Source organism: Sciurus carolinensis, chromosome 10 (assembly GCF_902686445.1).
Source record: "Sciurus carolinensis chromosome 10, mSciCar1.2, whole genome shotgun sequence".
NCBI classification, from domain to species: domain Eukaryota; kingdom Metazoa; phylum Chordata; class Mammalia; order Rodentia; family Sciuridae; genus Sciurus; species Sciurus carolinensis.
The window spans coordinates 117,567,235-117,584,990 of record NC_062222.1 but is presented as its reverse complement, the minus strand read 5'-3'; the positions used below and the strand labels follow the sequence as shown (position 1 = coordinate 117,584,990).

The window sequence follows — 17,756 nt, the reverse complement described above, 5'->3', positions numbered from 1 at the left end:
CTTAGAGAACAGTATATGTGATTCCAAGATAGCAGAACTGGTATAAATAAGACAAAGTTGTTTGATAAAAAATGATACATGTGTTTTAAAGTAACACACTTTATATATGCAAAATTCTTTCTTAAGTACATATTTTCCATGACTAAGTGTGCAAACTCTACTGCTTTACTTTTTCTATACAGATAATATGATTTAGGCTACAGTTGGATTGAAAGGAAATTGAAACCTAATTTCTCAATATAGTTACGCCTCTGTCAAAAGATAAGTATTACAGACAAATTGTTTTGCACCGATTTTTTAATCATAAATTTAGCATTTTTTCTGGCTATGATCAGTTTTATATGTCTAAATTTTGTTTAATTCAATAAGTACCTCCTGAAATCCAAAGAATTTTGGAGTAAATCAAGATAATATTTTGTAAAATGTATTAACATATGTTTCAATAAGAGATGGATTGGACTTTAGATAATGTTTAACATGCATTGAATAAATAAAAAATTTTGAAAATGAATTACATTTAAAAATTCAAATGAAATATCAGTCTAAAAATTATTTATAAATTCTTTTTGTTTCATTGAGATTTACATGTTCAACAAGTACCTGGAATTTTAATCAAGAAGAAAATATCACAAATACTATGAAAAGGAAAAATCTATATGAATCATTTAAAAAATTTCAACAGCAATTATGTGGGCCAAATATTTACCAAAATAAATAAAGCAAAAATTTTCTAAGACCCTAGAATATTCCCCAAAGATATGATTCAGAAATAATTGACATATGGATCCATTAACGATGAATTCAAATGTATTATGATTAAAGTATGCAACTCATGAATTTATCAGGGTCCCTTTAACTGACTGTACATGTACACAAAACATAGCATGTAAAACTTCCTCTAAAGATACAGGGAAAAACACCCCAAGTTACATAGGTGTTTTCCTTTCACTAATTACACAATTGTGATAGTCTGTTCTTTTTAGAAAACTGGTGTCGTCAAGCTGTTCTTAAATTCTTCTAGAAGAATCTCTCATTTATGAACGGGGTGCACCTCTTTCTCTTTTTCTCTCCACTTATACATATGACATATTGACTCACATATTCAACATGAGTCCATTCATAGCCCCCTTTTGAATTTACCACTTCTATTTCTTTCAACAGGGCTACCATGTAAGACACATACATTAGGCCGTACACAACTCTTTGTGACAGATAAATGGAATAATGATGTTGACCTAAGAAACAAATTGAATAGCTAACCTCTAAACTACTATTAAATGGAATTACAATTCATTTATTGACTACTTTTTACATGTGAAACTTTTCCTAGGCATTGTAGTGATTTTTAGAATATATAAGCTTCTTTAGTCAGCTTTTTCATTGCTGTGACTAACCTGACTATAAGCTTTTGGAGGTTTTTGGAATTGGTTGGAGGAATTTTGAGGTGTATAGAAATGGAAGTTGGAATACATTAGATTGTTGTAAGCAGAGCTTAATATCTGATTCTCATGGGAGCTCTGAAGACCAGAATGCCAATGGAACTGTGGACAGTGAAGAGGGCTCAAGAGGGTTCGAAGAAGGACTCTATTGGAAATTGTACTAGAAGTCGTTAGTATTATGCTCTGGCTGAGAAGTTATCTGCATTTTGCCCATGTTCTGAGACTTTCTATGAGGCTGATTTAAAAAGCAATGGACTTTTTAATCTGGTAGAAGAAATTTCTAGGCAACTTAGCATTTATACAGTGACATGTATTTTGCTGGTGGCTTTTAGTCAAATTTTTTTTGCAATAATCAAAAGCCAAAAACAGAGCAGAAAATTTGAAAAACTTGAACTTGAAATGCAGAAGTAAAATTTGGACTAAGGAAGATGCAGTTATTAAAGACATTACCACCAGTAAGAAATGATAAAGATTTTGCCCAAATACAATAAAAAAGATGACTTGAGGGTATTTCAGGAATTGGCAAGATCATATCCATTTCAGACTCAAGAAAGTAAAACTAAAAATTGTCTTTAGAAGAGATCAGTGGGGCACCCTTTTGCACAAGGGGTCCTAGGAAGTTTTTTCAACATGCTCAGCTACCTGTGCAACTCAGAGGTTTCTGCAGTCTGAGTCCCTGAAAGCTTGACTACTGCTTGAGAGATTATGGCAGACCTTAGCATCAACCATGTGGTGCTAGTTTGGCAGAAATGCAGGATGTTGGAGTTAGGTAGTCATGGAGGCTTCCACCAAGATTTCAGAGAAGGCCTGGGAGGCCAGGCAAAGAACAGGAGGGTTGGAATCCCTGTGGGAATTCCCTGAGAGGGCAATTCATGCAGATATGAGGAGGCAGCCAAAACTTTGGTGGAGACCCACCAAGATTAAGAAATGCCAGTAATGGAATGTCCACTGAAGAAGGCTGCAGAAATTCAGTTGAGACAAATAAACAAAAAGGCCACTTGGGCTGTAACAAAAAAGGCCACAGTGGCAGAGCTACATAGCCCTTTGAATAGATCATCACTATGCCATGTGCCCCAGATGCTGGACACGTAAGTACAGGACATGTTTGCCCAGCTGAATTTTGTTCTTGCTTTGGTACCATTCCTTCTTTCTATGCCCTATTTTTATGAATGTAAATGATTACTCTGTATATTTGCATATTAAATACTTGTAACTTGCACATCACTTTTGATTTTGCAGAAGCTCATGATGGGAACTTGCCCTGAGTATCAGAGGAGACTTTGGACTTGAACTTTTGGGAACTATTGAAATTATGCCATCTTGGAAATGAACACAATATATTTTGCTTTGTGAGATGATCATGAACTTTTGGGGAGAAGGAATGGAATATTATGTTTAGGATGTGCGGTATCCCCCAAAAGCTCATGTGTGAGACAATATAAGAAGTTTTGGAGGAGAAATGATCAAGTTATGGCACTCTTAATCCAATCAGCTTAGTGATCCCCTAATGAGAATAACTGAATGATAACTAAAGGCAAGTAGGGCATGACTGGAGGAGGTGGGTCTCTGGGGGTGTACCTTTGGTGTATGTATTTTGTATTTGTAGAGTGGAGTCTCATGAGCCACTTTCCTCTAGTATACTCTTCCGCCACGATGTTCTGCCTCACCTTGAGCACTGAGGAATGTAGTCAACCTTCTATGGACTGGAACCTCTAAAACCGTGTGCCCCTAGATACACTAGTCAAAGTTAATAACATCTAAATACTATCTTCTTAGCAACATCTAGACTGGTGTTTGACCAAATATCTGGGCATTGTGGTCTAGTCAAGTAGACACATAAAATTAACAATCACAAATAGCATATTTTGAAATAGTTTAAAGAACTGATGACTGAAAAGAATATCTCAAATCCAGTACAGTATCCCAAAACTCACTGCAAGCCAATATTTCAAGATTTCAGTACTTACTTGTATATTAAATTCTATTTTGCTGTACTCTTCAAATATGGAATTTTTACCCTCATGGAGTCTCCTCTGTAGTCTTTGTTAAATCAGAGATTGTATCTTTAGCAGAAGATAAATTTCCTTTTAATATTTACTAAATGATGAAACTCCAATTAAATCTTTGAAAAATGAAATACTTCAGTATATTTTTAATTTGGTAACTATGCTGGGATCATTTTACCAAGAATTCTACTGGAAAGTATTTCTGATGCAGAGATCCTACCTCATTCCTCAGTCATCTCTAGATTTTTACCAGCTGGAGATTTATCAGTTATGATGCAAATGGACATCACTTAAAAACTGTGAAAACATTTATTATATGAAATATTAATTTGTTGCTAAACTACCTTTTTCTGCTTTCCATTGCATATCAAATGTATGTATCTGTCACTACTTATCACTTAATTCCTTTCAATTTGAGCAATCTAGTTTCAGGCCTAAATTCTATGTGTTTTTCAGCTAGGCCATAAATAATTGTAAAAGCTTTAACTGGTGGGCATCATGGGAGAAAGCTGCCCTTCCCACACCAGACTTGGAACACAGCCAATATATTGTAGTTCTAAAAGGAGGTGCAGGTAGGGGACCAGACAGTTCTTCTCTTTCATGTATTTATTTGAATTTCCAGTCACAGCATTTGCATGCATAGTTTCCTGACAGGCAGAAGTTCTCTTTAGTTACCATTGCTAAGGCTTCTTTATTGGAGAGACAAGGGGAAATCGTGAAGTCACTATCCCCCTCTGAACCAATATGCTATAGTTTCCACTCTTAGCCCCAACCTCTTGCCTTCCCCTCAACCCCAGTCCATGAAACTCTCATTGCCTTCCCCACTGCCCCAACTGCTTAGGACTCCTTCAACTGTGAGTGGACCAACCCCCATGTCTGCATTGTTTTACCTGACCCTCCATCAGCACTATTCCATGATGGAAAACCACTAAGGGATCAGCTCCTTCCCTGGTTTAAGACTCCTGCTTATACTACTACAAAGATTGATGAAAGGATTAACTCCTTCACTTTTGGTTTGTTGCTCTACAACTACCCTGACATTTGGCACCTCAGCTCTTTCTAAGCTCAACTGAGAACCTGACAAAATGTAGTGATGAATTACTTTAAAGTTTGGAGCCAAAGTACTTGACCAGGTCCCTCTCTTACTTATGCTGAGGATTTTAATTTCTCTCAATCAATACAAATTGATGAAGATCCAACAATATACTGCCACAACTAGTTTGGGGGTAAATATTATTTTCTTTATTTATTTAAATGATCATAATTTTACCATCAGTATGTCAATAGTCCTGGAAAAAAATTCTAGAAGTAAATAAAATCCTCCCATGATTCACAAGAGCATGCCTTCATTTATTCTTTCGTTATTTATGAAAAAATATATTGAAGAAAGTCTTGACCTGTATTAAATAATATGGATTAGGGCTAGTGAGTAATATGTAGTTTAATTTTTTTATAGAAATAGAAATTTCATGTAGAAGACTTATAAAAATGTAAGTATTTTCCTAAGGTACACAGAAACATTTTGTGTAACCACATATGAGTCGCCAATTATCTTTAGTTAGGTAAGGTAAGGTGTCACTGAAAAGTTAACTGTTTAAGTCATGTCTTAAAGCACGAGTAGAAATTTTTATGATTGGGAAAATAGGTAATTATATTTTGGGCTGGGTAAGCAAACTGAACAAGAGTGTGTAAAAGGATCATAGTACTGTGGAAATGCATATACCAGTGTATAATGCAAGTTTCATATTTGGAACAAAGTCAACAAATAATGAAAGATGAGACCAGCAATGATACATTTGCTGAGTCTTGTTATCATGCTTAAAAATTCTAACTTCATTATCTAAGGATGAAGTAATATACAGATTGAGAATAGTAAATTAATATGATGGTTATTTTAATGGTTGTTTAGTTTGAGTACTTTATATAAAATATGTTTAAAAAGAAAATAAGTTACTAAAAGAAATACCACTTAAGAGTATATATCAATAGTGAATGACAAAAACTCAATAATTATTTTCACCAAGGACTTCACTTCATTAGAATAACATGAAACTTTTAAAGAAGATAGACACTTTGGCTATAATCCAGGCTTTCTAAATTAGAATTTTAGGGGGAGAGGCCCAATTACAAACACATTAAAAATTTTCAATAGTTAAAATTTTTCTAATGTAAAATGAAAAGGACAAATGGAAATTTTAAATGAGCAGATGAAACTGTAATAGACTTAAGACATCTTTCTGAACCAGAATCAAATACTTTGATTATTGATTCTGATGGTTGTGGTACAATGTGTTGAATCTAAATAGATGGTGGTAATATCAACTGAGAACGTTAGAACATAGGAAGAAAAAAGTCTTTGCAACGGACGAAAACAAATTCAGTTTTAAATATGTGGATGTTAGATCTTATTAACATTAAGTCACAAATTAATTTGAATTCCTCATTATTTATTCACATTTATACGGTTTTAATAAACATGTTTGTAGGTTTTGTGTAAAATTACTTAGTAATTACTTGCTTAAGTGCTAAGGATTTCCAAAATAATCCAACAAAAGGATATTTCCTTTACAGAAGAGATTTGTAGAGGTTTATTTTGTGTGAGTGGTTTTTTTAAAAAAAAAATCTCTCTTCTGATTGGGTTCATGGTCAATTTGTTTGATGGATAACTAATACGGAGATGTAATATCCATTCATATGACTTCATTTTAAATTCTCAGTATAATGCTGCTCACTGATTATAACAGGTAATTAATTTCTCATATAAGCTTTACTCTCATTTCAAAATTTCCCCTGGGTTTATATCTAACCAATATTTTTTTTCTCCAGCAAGGTTTCTAATTTCTGTACAATATTCAAAATTCTTTGTTCCTAGTATATTTCTCCAGTTGTGGACTTGCTTTATATTTCACATGATACATGCTTTAAAAAAACTGAAATATTTTTCTTGGAATTGAAATTGAAATTTTTCTTAAGATGTGTCATATTTTTAAAATTCAGAATTATATGAGAAAATTCTTATTGTATCCAAATGGTTTCGTATATAAGGTATGCAGTTATAAAATATTATCACAGTTTTTAAATTAGTATGTGTAAACCTTGCAGTTCAATCATCTGTCAGTCAATAGGTAGACCTACTAGAATGTTTTCACTTTATAAGAACATTAGTATCACAAAAGGGAATTATGTAATTGCAAAAACTATAGAATTTGATCATTTTAAATGGTTTTAAAAAGGTTTAAAAAATGTGCCTGAAATTATTTCGTGAACAGTGATGCTTTTTGTTTGAAAATAATCAATTAGTGGTAGACTGGATTTTAAGATGGCACCTATCATTCCTACCCTGTTACATGAACTTTGTATAATCGTCTCCCCTTACTGTCAGGAGGACATGCAAATGTCATGGGATATCATTTCTATGATTTTGTTACTAATCAACTGACTTTAATTTAAAATGGTGGTTTTTCTGGGGGTGTTGGATCTGATCAAATAAGACCTCAAAGAAGACTGGGCTCTTTCTTCATAGAATTGAGAATGTCCATGCAGGGTGTCACAGAACTATGAAATGCCTGTGGACTCTAGGAGATAAAAGTAACCCCATCCAAGAGTCAGAAGGAAAACTATGACTTTATTCTAAACAAACGTTAAGAAACTTAATTCTCCAAAAACCACAAAACTTTTTCAGAAACCTGAGCTCCAGAAAGAAACATAACCCAAATTACACTTTGGTTTTAACCTTCAGAAAACATGAGTAGAAGGCTCCATTCAACCATGCTTGGAGTTTTGATCCAAGAATAGGATAATTAATGATATTGTTTTAAGTAGTCACATTTGTGATAGTTTGTTACACAGCTCTAGAAAAGGAATGTACTACTTTTCTCTGAAAATGCTGCTTATGGGGTATGCCAATATAAATTGAGTGTTAAGTCACACTTTGGAAAAAAAAAATTGCAAACCCTCAGATCTAAAGTTAGCTTTGAAAGCTATCCTGCATAATCCAGATATCAGAAAAGTGTGGTCTCATTTAATTCTTTGATATATTTTATTTCTCTACAGTTGTAAGTCATTTTGTTTTAAGTCTCTTTCTCTCTAGATTGCATCAGTTACTCCCAAAGCTAAGCAGCAGTCCACAGGTAGCACGAGTTTCTTCAGTGAATGTAAAGTGAACCAAGAAATAAATCTTTTAACTTTAACATTAAATTACTTTCAAAACTAAAAATGGAAGACATTTCTTAAGGATTTATTAACTGAGGAATTCACAAAAATAGTGTTACCTTAGCAACTCATGACACAGAAATTAAGCTGTCAAAATCCCAATCATTCAAAAGGGGTCACTGATCTTTGTGTCAACACAGCAGATGAAAAAGAGCTTCAGTGATGTACTTTGCCAGGTTTTTTTGAACTCTAATAAACAAGCCAAGCTGTGTTTATGAATTCCCTAAAATAGACAAGTAGAGAATACAGCAGCATCTGAGTGTGCCAAAATGGATTTGCAGGTACTTTGGCATTGCCCACATTACCAAAGGGTCTTCATTTATGAAATCAATTTTTTTTTAAATGAGAAATACCAGAAGTGCCTCAAAAATCCAAGACCAAGTTCCTGCACTTTTCAAAATGCATAGTTTTATCACATTATCCTTCATTAAGTAGAAATTCGCCAGGTCAGTATTTCCCTTAAAATATTATAAAAATAAAAATTAAAAAAGACAAAAACAAAACAAAACAAAAAACAAAAAATATGGATGTCTTTTGGACTGAAGTTTAAAGAGGAATCACCATGAGAATCTCAGGTCCCTAAATATACTATGAAGTATATTTAGATGTTACCAATTCTATTTTTTTCTGACAAAAAGACAAAATTAGAGAAAAAAAGAAGATTCCAGTATAAAATAATGTCTCAAAGACAACTCTAAATAGGGAGCACACATTATTTTAGCTGTTAATAAAGCTTAACATTACTAAGAAAGTTACTTCAGAACATACATTTTACATGTATTCAGTGAAGACCAGCTTTTGACTGTATTGTACCACGTGTAATAATGTTAGTCAATAAATGTGGGGAAAATCAGAATGACTCCTGGTAATCTATTTGTCTCTCAGACAAGTCATATCTTTTAGACATATCTTAATAAATATGTTTAATATATAACAGCCTTTAACAAAGATCTGGGCATCTAACCTTGGTTGTAGTTGGATTAGTAAAGGGAATATTCTTCCAGTTTTGGTATGACTCTGCTGTGATTCGTTTTGACAGCATTCTGATATACTTGTCATTCTTCATTTCTAAAGAATGAATGGATAGTTACTCAGGTCTATGGGCCCAAAGTAAACTAATAATGGCTGCTAATGCCACTCTCCCCCCACCCATTATCCACACCCTACTCTCTGGAACCTCTTAATTTGTTAGGTTACACTTCAAAAAGGGTTACATAGATAATATTAGTGATATAAAATATTGAAAGAGGAGAGTGATGGTAGATAAATTGGACTGTACCTAAAATAATTGCATAAACCCTTTAAGGGAAGAAATATTTTGCCTAAAATGATAAGATGGACAAATCCTTATTAGATTAAGAAAAGAGAAAGAGAATATTCAAATAAAATCAGAAAATCAGAAATGAAATAGGTGATACAAAGTATTCTTCATAAATAAGAAGGATCATGAAGAACTATATTTTAAAAATCACATGCCTAATAACTAGTTAACTTATAAGAAGTAGATATATTCCTAGAAACATAGGCCCTCCACAAAATAAGTCGAAAAGAAAGTCTGAACAGACTAACACAAATGAGGAGATGGAATCAGTAATGACAAAACTCTCTCAACAACATCAAAAAAGCCTAGAACCAAAAGTTTTCTTCTAAACAACAAAAGAAAGAACATTTTCAAATTTACTCATGTGGTCAGTATCACCCTGATACCCAAACTGACAAAAATACTACCAAAAACAAAAACTATAGGCAAATATCCCTGAAAAACACAGAAGGAAAAATATTCAATAAAATAAGAAAAAACTGAAAAGGGATCACACTTTACTCTTAAGTGGGATTCACTCCTGAGACATAAGGATGATTTAACATGCACAGAGCTATCAATGATGTAACACATTAGCAAAATAAGAGACTGCACAGTCACCTAGTAAATCGGGAAAAAGAACTTGGCAAGGTTTGACACCCACCTGACGTCTCAATTCTGAAAGCTTTCCCTCTGTATTCCCATACAAAGAACAGATGCCCACGCTCACTATTTCTCTTCCACACAGCATTGAAAGTCCATCCTAGAGCAATTAGATATAAATATGAAATAAAACATATCTAAATTGAAATGAAGTAGTGCCATGATCTGTTTTCAGATGACATGACCATGTACATAAAAATCCTAAAGACTCTACAGCAACAACCACATATCCTTGCAGAACTAATATACCTATATATTAAAGTTACAGAAAAAATAATCAACATCCATAAATCAATTATATTTTAATAAATAAAACAACCATAAGAAAATAATCCCATTAATAATAACAATAAAAATTATAATACTTAGAAACAAACAAATAGGGTAAAGTTAAATATTGAAAATGAAAAAGTATTGGTATAGAAAATTAAAGTACAGAAAAATGGAAAGACAGCCTGCATTTATATATTGGAAGAATTAATATTCTTAAAATGTCCATATGAATCAATGTGGTCTATAGATTCCATGAAATCCCCATCAAAATCACAATGATATTCTTTATATAAATAAAAATTAAATTCTGGGCTGGGGAGATAGCTTAGCCGGTAGAGTGCTTGCCTTGCAAACACAAGGCCATGAGTTCGATCCCCAGCACCACAAAAAAAAAAAAAAAAAAAAAAGAAATTCTAAAATTCATATAGAACCTTGAAATATCCTAAATAGTCAAAGAAATTTTGAGCAAGATCATATCCAAAGTCATCACATTTCCTAATTTTAAAATATATAAAAATCTACTATATTCAAAATATCATGCATAATCACACCTGTATGTGGAATCTAACATCATCCAAAGAGTTGAAAGATTAAAAAAAAAGATCTGAAAACAATGAGTTGAAGATTAGTTACTAGAGGTCAAAGGGTTTGACTTGCAATTATAAGATAAGATTAATACATTCTATAGAGGTAATATACTGCATGATGAATATAGCTAGTAATACTATATTTTATACTTGCTAAGAGAGCAAATAACAGATATTTTCATATCACTTAAAAAACAACTATGAAAAATTATGTATATGTTAATTAGGTTGGTTGTGGTAATCAATTCACATTATACATATGTATCAAAACATCACACTGTACACTTTGCATATACACAATTTTTATTTGTTAATTATACCACAATAAAATTCAAATAATGAGAATGGTACTGCATAAAAATAAACAAAACTCTGGACAAAAAATAAATCCACGCATTTATATTCAACAGATCTTTGACAGGTGTGTCAAGATCACACAGTGCAGAAAGTATAGTTTCTTCAATAAATGCTATTGGAAAAACTGGGTAGTCCAATGCAGAAGAATCAAATTAGACCCTTATGTTCATACCATATACAAAAATAAATTCAGGAAGATTAAAAATATAAAGGTAGACCTGAACACATAAAACTACTGCAAAAATAGAGAAAAAGATTCTTGACACTGGCCTGGGCAATGATTTTTTTTTTTATTGGTATGGCAATAAAATCACAAGTCACGAAAGCAAAATTAGATAAATAATATTGCATCAAACTGAAAATCTTCTCCAAGGCAAAGTTAAAAACCTAATAGAGTAAACAGTCAACTTTTGAAATAGGAGAAAAAATTTACAAACCATTTATGATAAGGTGTTAATATTCAAACGTATTAGCAAATTGTATAACTCAGAAGCAGTGAATCGATAAATAAAACTTAATTAGAAAATGGACAAAGAATCTTAATAGACATTATGAAAGCAAACATATATGGCCAATATGAAAAAGATCTCTAACTCAGCAACAAGAAAATGCTAATCAAAACTGTAGTAAGATATCAATTCACTCCAAACAGAATGACTATCACCAATAAATGAAAGATAATTAATGTTGGTGAGAGAAAGGAACCCTTGTATACACTGTTAGAGGGAAAGAAAAGTGATGAAAACATCATAGAAAAGTATGAGGTTTTTCAAATCATTAAACGTAGAACTACCATATGATCCAGCAGTCTCACTTCTGGATATACTTCCAGAAGAATTGACATTGGGTCCCAAAGAAATCTCTACACCTTCAAGTTCACAGTCACATCATTCCCAATAGTCACGATACAGAAACATTCTAAATGTTAGTCCATGAATGAATAAAAAAAAAAAAAAAAAAACTTATAAGTACGTATACACACATATACACACATACACACACTGAAATATAAACATTAAAAATTAAAACAAGGGTATCCGGTTATTTGGGACAACATGGATAAAACTGGAAGTCATTTGCTAAGTGAAATAAGCTATGCTCAGACAAATACCGAATGATCTCACTTTTATGTAAAAATCTAAATTCATTGAAATCATAAAAACAAAGACTAGTTTGGTGGTTTGTTGGAGCTGGTCTTGCCTGAAATTAGATGTTGGTTAAGAGATACAAAGTTTTAATTATTTAAGATGAATAAGCTAGGGAAATCTAATGTACAAAAATGTGCCTTCAGTTAAACATATTGTATTTTATACTAGGAATTTGCTAAGAGTTTAGGTCTTAAATTTTATGCTGGAACAAAAATTAAATAAATAAATAAACCAGAATAGAAAATGGTAACTATGTGATATCACGAATATGTTAATTAGCATGAGATTGTGGTGAACTTTTAAAACTGCATACATATATAAAATTATCAAGTTTTACATTTGGCATGCAATTATTAATTGTCAATTCTACCTCAATATAATTGGAAGATAAAAACCAGAACATTTCTTCAACTAGTCAGAGAGGTACAGTGGAAGAAGCAGGAGTGACTTGAGGTGTGAGAAGTATTTCATCTTTGGTTTATGGCTCAAAGAAGAAGAAGCCATGATCCTGGGAGGGCAGGGAGCCTCTATCAGTGCAAAATGACCCAGGCCTAGAACCAACAAATGATTTGGGTGGCAACTTCAAGAATCTGGAAGCTAATGATCTAAATCAAAGGATTATTTCTCCAGAGTATCCAGACAAGTTCAGAGTTCTACTGACACCTTGGTTTGGGTTTCGTGAAACTCTAAGCAGAAAATCCAACAGACCTCACCAGATTTTTTACTTCTAGAACTGTGAGATAACAAATTTCAGTTTAGATACTAAATTAATGTGATTTTTTTTTGTCAGTCATATAAATTTACTACACCAAACCTAAAATTTGCTCTATCATGTTACTTGGCCTCTGACTCAGTCTGGTCCCATTTTGTTATTTAATGTTTACTCAACTTCCCTACTGTTTTCTTCTTGGCTCTGGTTGAAACTGTGCCCAGGTGTATTCCACATTTCAACTTCAAATGGAAATACCAGATACTTGTTTTTCTAGCTCATTCTAGGAAAGAACTTGAGAATGCACTTTTTCAATTGCACACAGTACTGATCATACCTGAAAATCTAAGTTCTGTGGTACTCCTTTCAAAATAAATTTTCTCAGTGGAGAATTCCACAGACAAACAAGATAGACCTGGGCTGGGAGCCAATTCCGGGAGTCTAGCCAGCATGAGATATCCAAAAAGAGTTGGAAGGTGGCCACAATCAAAGGAAACAGGCAGAATACTCACATATTGCAAGTGGGCATATTCTATTGTAAGCTCACTCACTTCCTGCCCTGAATCTTAAAGAAATGGAACCCATTCTGATTTGATTGTCATTTTCATTGAGAAAAGCTATGAGATTAATGGGGTACAACTGATATTGCTTCTGTTGCTTCCTCTTCTTCTTCCTCTTCTGAAAATTTTATACTTCCTCCTTTTACTTTCTCCTTTTTTTTTCTGAAACTTCTCTTTCTAGTTTTCTTCCTTTCAATTATTATTTTGGCAGACAGAGATATATTCAAAATTAATGCAATTGGAATGGTATTACACATTGATAACTCAAAGACATTTTTACCCTTCTGAACACATTGGTGAAAAAAGAGATTACATTCATTTTCTAAATACAGGTGAATGGGGGACAGAATATTCTGCTCATTCATATTTAAAGAACCCAAACCTATTTGAAATATTAGTATAACTAATATGCAACTTAAATGTTTTATTTATTTATTTTTAGAAAATCAGCACATACTTATGAAATTAATTCTGTGATAGATGCTAGGGATGTGGCAATAAACAATTCCATCATTTTATGGAATTTTCACATAAGAAAAGGCAGATATGAAGCAAATAAATACATAATTTCTATGATACCAAGTCCCAATTATATTCCAGTTTTATATGGGAAAATTAAGCTATTTTGAAGCAACAAAGATAGGATTAAGAAAAATAATTTCTTAATGAATAAATATTGAATCATTTCAACTGAAAACTAGAGATGCAATAGTAGTTGTAGAATAAATTCACAAGGTAAAGAATTATTAAGAATAAAAAATAATAGGGAGATTCGAACTGGCAGGTACTTGGCACATTAATACTGGAGTACAAAGAGGGAGAGGACAATGAGTAAGAACAAACAAGTGCAAACCAGATTGTGACAGTTCATGGAAATTGTTAAACTTTATCAAGTTTAACCTAAGACTATTTGAAAGATAATAAAGTGATACAAGGAAAAATCTGATAGGACCAACACACACACACACACACACACACACACACACACACACGTGTGTGTGTGCACAAATAAAACTGACCTCTCTAATATATATAGGTAATGTGTTCCCAGGAACAAGCAGTCATAGAGCTGCACAATACAGCAATGAAAACTAATACGAATTTTTATTATTTCCAAAGTAATGGCTAATTATATAGTGAAGATTTTCTATGCTTGTATTTCTTCGCCTTATCAGAAATTATCATTATAGGAAGTTCTTGATGATCAGAAACTCTAAGTACCATATACCAAGTGACTTTTTGGGGGAAATAATTTTTACATAAATACTGCCAATGGGAAAAACAGTTAAAGAACTAAATACTAAGAGCGTTAATATTGAGATGCCTCCTAGGTGCTTTTCAATATGATATGTGTTACATATATTAATTATGCTCAATGGCATTGAGTGTTTTTTCACATTCAGTGTAAAGGATGGCAGTGTGTTCATTATACTTCATTGAGGCAAAGGGATAGTCAATAAGTCTGGCCATTGTGTTGTGAAAGAAATAAGTCATATCTTGGTGGAAATGTTTAAGTGCTGAAATAATCCTCCATATTGTCTTCTAACATGCCAGTGCTAGAAGATTGTAATTGAGATGATGGTTCCATAGAAATAAAGCATCCTCTATTGCTCAGTCTCCACTAGAGACCTAGTACACATTATTATCTGCATGAGTAAAAAATAAAACCTAAGTGTCAAGCAATTAAAATCTAAGGGCTTTTTCTTATAGCAAATAGCAGACTATCCTAATTTATATATTAGTATCTTGGCTTCATATTTTAATTTTAATTAACAATCCTACTAACTTTAGATTGATGATTTATTTCCTTAACTTTCTTCATTTTCATTGAGTTGTTAGTTATCCATATGTATTCCACACATCTGATGTCAAACAACCTAAGAATTCACTCAAATTTACTCTGGCTCTTCTATTAACACTGAACTTCATTTAACAGATGCTCCACTTAAGATGTGTGTCCAACACTCCATGTTAAAGTCAGTTTTTATATGGCTCTGAAAGCATTTTAATATGACATTTAAAATTATTAAGACATTTTAAATTTTTCCCTTGCAAAATAGAGAAGACATTTTTCCTTCCAAAATGATCTTTGTTGACTTTGTTAAAATATTTTCTTTTTCGGCTTCTGTAATGTGTCATCTTCCAGGCAAGAGCTTTTCTTAATTTTAATTATTTAATCATCTTGTTATGTCTTCAAAAGTTATTCCAAATGGGGCCATTCCGCATTTTTCTATACTCAATTTGTTTACACTCTTTATTTTCAGAATAGAAAGTGTCAGTTTTAATCGACATCTCGTTCTTGAAAATTGGGAATCATTAAGTTATCAAGACTCATTTTTTTAATGGATGTCATACTGTTCATGCCTTTGGTTCTCATGGCCACAATCTTTGGACTTATCCTAAAACATTCTTGAAATTTCAAAGGGATCAATGTCACTCACATAGGTCAATTGAATTTCAGGGTTTCAATATATTTTAATATTTTCAAACTGCTGAATATCAGCATTCATAAAGTATTGTTTGGACGATTCCGATTCTTCCCAATGACCTTAGTGGAATTTTGTTTATCATAACAAATAAAGAAGAAATATATTATTCATGTTTATAAGATTATCTGCAACATAAAGTTCCAGACTTTTTGTTTAGACCATTCTGCACTTCTTTCATAATGAAATTTCTTCAAAAAGTTTTGTTGCACACACTCATAACTCAGCTTATAATATTATTATCTATAGTTTTAGACATACTTCACAGGTTAAATCTTCCATAAGGGCTTACAAAACATGTCCAACAATTGTGCCATTGTAATGCATGTTCTAATTACATTTTCATTGCCATTAATCACAGAAACATTTCTAACTGCAGGTCCCTGTGCTATCCACATATTTTTTATTTTCTATTGTTGATTGCAGTTGTTTACATTTTGTCAGTGTTCAAGTAATCTAGTAACAATGAAATCATAGTATATTTTATAATAGATATTCTATATTTTATTTGCATGATATGAAAAGCACAAAATGGTATTGTTCATTCTCAAAATAAAACCAAAACAAAGTCAAAATAGAATGGTTGCCTTAGCTTTCAAGATCTATTTTCAAACTGGATCATATCTACTTCCCTGAAAGTTTTCCTCTTTGAAGAATACTTTTCTCTGTGTGATAGGGATGAAATAGTAATTAGCATTTGACAATTCTGCACTGAGACTCAGAGTCTCAAATATGCACTGAAGTAATTTATAAGGCATTTGATAAGGTGAACTGATGATTAGATGTAGGTTAAGTCCCAGCATAAACTTTCTCAAATTGTTCTACTAAATTCAAGGCACTGATTGAGAGAGGATTAAGGAGTCGGTAAGAACTGTTTTATAATCTGCAGAGTAACACGAGGGCTAATTTATTCCTTTATCCTATTTTTAAAAGCTATTTTAAGCAAGAAGTAACTCACATATCTACTCTGTATTTTTCCCTTTCAGTTTATAGCATATGTAGGCATCATATACACCCATAATTATTAGGTTAAGATTAATTTCTTTTCATTACTAATTAAACCAGTAAGTAAAATTAGTTTTTGTTAGACTCAAAAACTGTTTATGTATTTAAAAATGACTTAACTATTATAAAATTAGCTTCTTCTCTTTTGTTTACTTAATCTCAATATTTAGCTTTGATTTATTACTAAATAATATGGAAAATCTACTAGTTGGCTTAATTATTTTAAAAGTTATCATTTATATGCACAGGCCTATATTCTAACTTTTAATTAGACATAACATAAAATCCTTCAAGATCTAACATTGATAATTTTTTCCATAGGCCTATTCTCAATTCGTGAGGATCATAACCTATTCATTGTTTCTGTAACACAATGTATGCTTTTGTTTGCTTTCTCTATAACCTCAGATGTTTTAATTCACAATCTCCCTACTCTATTTGTCATCTGTGGGAGGGAGGGATTTCTCTATAAAAAGGTTTCCTAAATATAAAGAAAATCCTTCGTTAGATTGCAAATTCATTCAGAGAATAGTACTTACAGAATTGATGTTATCTGTCTTTGATAATCCTGAAAATGAATCAGACAAATAAAAAACATGTAGTCTATATTTACTGACTGAACTAATGAGGGGAAAGGGTGTTTCCCATTTATAAATAGAATCCTGGAGGTCAAAGAGGTGCAATAAAATAGAAATGTTGCTGCCATAAGTGGTTGGGAATGTCTCAGATGATTGTTTTCCATGGGTCTCAGTTTTTCCATATACATGTACATGGAAGGTTTATTTGTGTGTGTGTGTGTGTGTGTGTGTGTGTGTGTGTGTGTGTAGACTGGGAGAAAAGAGAAAAAGAGAGAGAGAAAGAGAGAGGGCCTCCTAGAAAGCTGGGAAGATAGCAAAGATACCAATTTCTTCCTTTAGATCTATTCCTTGGAAGAGTTAGAGAATATCAGGTGGATGTAAATACAATATCGACAGCATAAATTAAAATGAAACAAAATTAACATATATAGAA

The 17,756-nt window shown here is 32.3% G+C and overlaps 1 long non-coding RNA gene across 1 annotated transcript in view; it reads right to left on the bottom strand.

The window, feature by feature from the left end:
• The window catches only part of LOC124994961 (uncharacterized), a 78,923-nt gene extending 61,542 nt beyond the window's left edge, over window positions 1-17,381 (bottom strand). The window contains exons 1-2 of the long non-coding RNA XR_007110589.1: window positions 17,285-17,381; window positions 9,622-9,720 (exon numbers count right to left, since the gene is read on the bottom strand). This is a non-coding gene — a long non-coding RNA (uncharacterized LOC124994961). The remainder of the gene's footprint in view (window positions 1-9,621; window positions 9,721-17,284) is intronic.
• Window positions 17,382-17,756: the final 375 nt, after the last annotated feature.